Genomic DNA, 4,382 nt, shown 5'->3' with positions numbered 1-4,382 from the left:
ATCGCGCTGGTCTTATAGTTGTTCACTTTCTTCGCAAATATTATAGGGTTGCGAAGAACGTGAAATAAAGTTTAAACATGAAACTTGCGGCCACTTCATCCTTCCCCTCGCTTGTGGAGCGCGGACCTTTTCCATACCCGAATATGCCCAAAGCTATGGAGCTTACAGGATTCCGTGACCAAGCGCAATATATAAGTATATAGCTGTGAGTTAGCGATGCTGACATGGGGAACAGGAGCCGACTACCTCGTTACTCTAGTAGAAAGGCAAGGCCAATACTAACGGCTTCGAATGCGATTGCAGGTTTTATGGAAAGCGAGATGGGCCAGCTGTCATGTCATCGTGAATTGCTTCGAGGACATGGGCTCGAAAAGAGTGCGGTAGAACGGGCACCCAGTGTTGACCGTAAGGGTGGTAAATGTACCGATACAGCACGCGATTGTGCAGCTTGAATTCTGCGAATTGGCGTCGAAGCCCCGCGTTAGGTGGGCGAGAAGCGTTAAAAAGGTGGTTTATCATACTCTGAAAATATGGGTCAGCCCGTTGACGACATGCGAATGTCAGATGGCCGTCCGGAGAAAGGCCGTCTACCGAGGCTAGGAGGAGAGCGGCGTAAAATTGACATCCGAAAAGCTGCTTGGTGACACAGTTGCCCAGGTGTCGAGCGGGTGCGCAGGAACCGGACAAGGAGACAGAGCGTCAGCGTCTTGGCGTTTTTTTTTTTTTTTGCCAGACATCTGACTAATGTCAACATCATACTCTTGCAGGTGGAGAATCCAGTGACCCAGACATCCCGTCGAGTTCTTGAGCGTGGGGAGCATGGTGGTCCGTAACCGTTGTAAAATGACGACCGTGCAGATAGGGACGAAAATTCTCTATGGACCAAACAACAGCCAGTCACTCCTGCTCAGTTGTTGTATCGTTCTTCTCGGAATCCGTGAGTATGAGGCTGGCGTATGCAACGACTATCTAACGCCAAGAGTTGTTGCGTGGTACAACCATGGCACCGTTGCAGCGGCCGCTAGCGTCTGTGTTAAACAGAGTCAGTGCAGTCGCATCAAAGCGGCAAAGCACAGGTTCAGGCATGACGGCGCGCTTCAACATGTTAAAGACTGCTTCGTATTCTTGAGAACAGAGGAAGGGTACACCGGAAGCAAGTAGTTTGTGTAGTGGCGCAGCGAAGGAGGTAAAGTTCCGTATAAAGCGACGGAAATAAGAAGCGATGCCAAGCAAGCTTCGCTAGTCTTTAGGCCTTTCTGGGCAAGCGAACTGAAGGACCGCAGCAACCTTGTCAGGATCAGGCCGTATGCCGTTCTTGCTCACGACATGCCGCAGGATTTTAATAAATCTGCTGGTGGAACGGCATTTCTTCGTGTTTAGCTGAAGACCAGCGTCGGCAAAGCACGTTAGAACTTCATCCAAGAGTTGCAGGTGCTGAGGAAATGTTGATGAAAATACGACAGTGTCATCCAGGTAGCAAAGGCAAGTTTTTCATTTCAGGCAACGCAGCGCGGTGTCAATATTGCGCTCAAAAATCGCAGGTGCATTGTATATCCCGAAAGGTTTGACATTAAATTTGTAAAGTCCATCTGGGGTGTCAAATGCTGTCTCTCATTTATCTTGTTCCTGTACGGAAATTTGCCAATAGCCAGAACGCAGATCGAGGCTTGAAAAGTATTCTGCGTCTTGAAGCGAATCGAGGGTGTGGTCAACGTGTGGCATAGGATATGCGTCCTTTCCAGTGATGGTATGAAGGGCCCAGTAATCGACGCAAAAGCGCACGGAACTGCCTTTTTTACGGACCAAAACCCCAGCAGATGACGAAGGGCTAGCTGAGGGCCAGATGACCTTATGTTGTAGCATGTCCGTCACATTTCCTTCTATGATTTTCCGCTCGGCTAGAGACACGCGGCACGGGAGTCGGCGCACTATAGATACTTTATCTGTTTGAATACGATGCGCTACAACTATGGTTTGGCTCAGAGTCGACGAACGAACATGAAAACAATTTGCGTATTTGTTCAACAAAGCAAACATCTGCTGCATCTGTGAAGGAGGCAAGCCACTGCTGACGGCTGCACTAAGGATAGAGGGAGAAGCAGTAACACAAGCAGAAGAGCGTCAAGTGGTCGTCCCAACGATTAGCTGAACTTACTCGCTAGTAGTCGTCTTGTCAGTCCTCCACATCTTCCCCAGGAAGACAAGCGAAACCATGGGGGTTGACGCTGATGGCAGCTTCTGATATACGGGTGGCTTGCGGTGCCGAAATGGTAGAGGTATAAGTGGAAGTTGAGCCGACTTGAGACATACTAGCGGACAGTAGTCTCAAGCGGCGGCCTGAAAAAAGCTGCAGGGGTTAGGCTTAGTGGGTAGAGGACAGAGGATCGAAGAGTCACCTCCATCACGTATGATGTCTCTGATGGAACAACGCTTATTTAGCCCGAGTACTCGTCATTGAACCAGCAAAGGCACACACCCGATAATGATGATCCGATTGCACTGAAAATGAGGATCGATCAACGTACGTCAACAAGTTATTGCTGCATTACCATTACTATTTGTTTGTGGTTTTTATGTTGCCGTGCGGAAAGTGCTTCTGTTTCTTCTATTTTGTACTCCGGGGAGCTGGGAACTAGTCAAGCTGACTTGTCAGCTTTTTTTCCCGCACTCCTCTACTTCATGAGTGAAATAAATATTATTATTATTATTATTATTATTATTATTATTATTATTATTATTATTCTTAGGTTGATGATGGTAATACACAGGTGAAGAAGACGTGCGTAATAAACGCCTACACTATATATTATATATATATATATATATATATATATAATTGGCAGGGACAGGACATGTAATGAGGAGGGAAGGTAACCGAGGGTCATTAAGGGTTACGGACAAAATTCCAAGGGAAGGGAAGCGTAGCACGGGGCGGCAGAAAGTTAGGTGGGCGGAGATATATATATATATATATATATATATATATATATATATATATATATATATATATATATATATATATATATATATATATATATATATATATATATATATATATATATATATATATATACTTTGCAGTAATATAAATACCGCTGATGCATTAGTATATAATTGTTTGCTGAGTTTCACATTGGTGGTATAGTCACACCGGTAATGAACGCAGGTAATGGTCCTGGTGGTGCGAAGCCCGTCCACCTTTCCTTTGGGAGACCCTCGCTTCCTGGAGGAGACTCACAGTTACGCACACAAGGTCCTCCACGAGAGGTGTACTGCATGTGGTGTCACAAATTGTGGCACGTGGGTTCAGTAAATCATTCGACGCAGAACTCCTAACACCACTAGTGCAAGCGCGCTGCGCAGCATGAAAGGAACAGAAAAAAGTGCGCAGAAACCAATGACGATGACTGCCGATGTAAGCGAATAGCCCGAACGAAGGAAAAAGCAAGCTTGCGGGCGAAAGAATAAACGAATCGATATGCGAACTAATAGGTGAGCGAATGAAAAAAAAACGAGCTAGCGACCAAACGAACAGACGAATGAATGATCGAACTGATAAGTCAGAGAATGAAAAAGGGAGTTAGCGAGCGAATGAACAAGCGAACGAAGAAGTGAGTGAATGAATAAAAACGAGCTAACGATCGAACGAACGAATTAACGAGTGGGCGAAATAATGAGCTATATAATGAAAAAAATATCATGAGTAATTCCACTCTCTGAAGGTGGATGACCAGCGAAGCTATTTTGCATACGACTCAGAGGTGACACATAATTTTGAACGTAGGTGCGAGCTCATTTATTGTGATATTTATATACATTCGCCTAGACAACGGGACTGCCGCAGCGAGGAGCCGGAGGGAACTAGACACGCGTGACATTTCGTTCGACGAGACCGCCACCACGGGAGAGTGGAAGGAAAGGAGATACACAAGCGCTACGAAATCCGACAAAGAAGCGTCAACGTAGACATGGCTGAGGCGGTCACAGTTTAGTATCAATTCTTATCAGCCTAATATCTGATACGGGTTGTATTTCGATCCAAGATATTAAACTTCACCGTGGCTTCACCTCGGCCACGGGTCGGCCCGGTATTGCACTGTTTTCAGGATCGGCCTACGGTTCCTGGTCTACGGACTTCGATCCGCTGGAAACTCGCTGTAAAATGAGCTAGCAACCGAACGAGCGAACGAACGAACGAACGAACGAACGAACGAACGAACGAACGGACGAACGAACGAACGAACGAACGTACGAACGAACGAACGAACGAACGAACGAACGAACGAACGAACGAACGAACGAACGAACGAACGAACGAACGAACGAACGAATGAACGAACGAACGAACGAACGAACGAACGAACGAACGAACGAACGAACGA

General features: G+C 46.3%; 1 pseudogene; it reads left to right on the top strand.

Moving 5' to 3' along the window:
* The first annotated feature begins 3,968 nt into the window (after window positions 1-3,968).
* LOC142573443 (U2 spliceosomal RNA) lies at window positions 3,969-4,122 on the top strand (annotated as a pseudogene).
* The last annotated feature ends 260 nt before the right edge of the window (window positions 4,123-4,382 follow it).

This window comes from Dermacentor variabilis, chromosome 2 (genome assembly GCF_050947875.1).
Source record: "Dermacentor variabilis isolate Ectoservices chromosome 2, ASM5094787v1, whole genome shotgun sequence".
Lineage (NCBI taxonomy): Eukaryota > Metazoa > Arthropoda > Arachnida > Ixodida > Ixodidae > Dermacentor > Dermacentor variabilis.
Note: the sequence above shows the minus strand (reverse complement) of the source record. Positions and strands in the feature narration are given on the sequence as shown.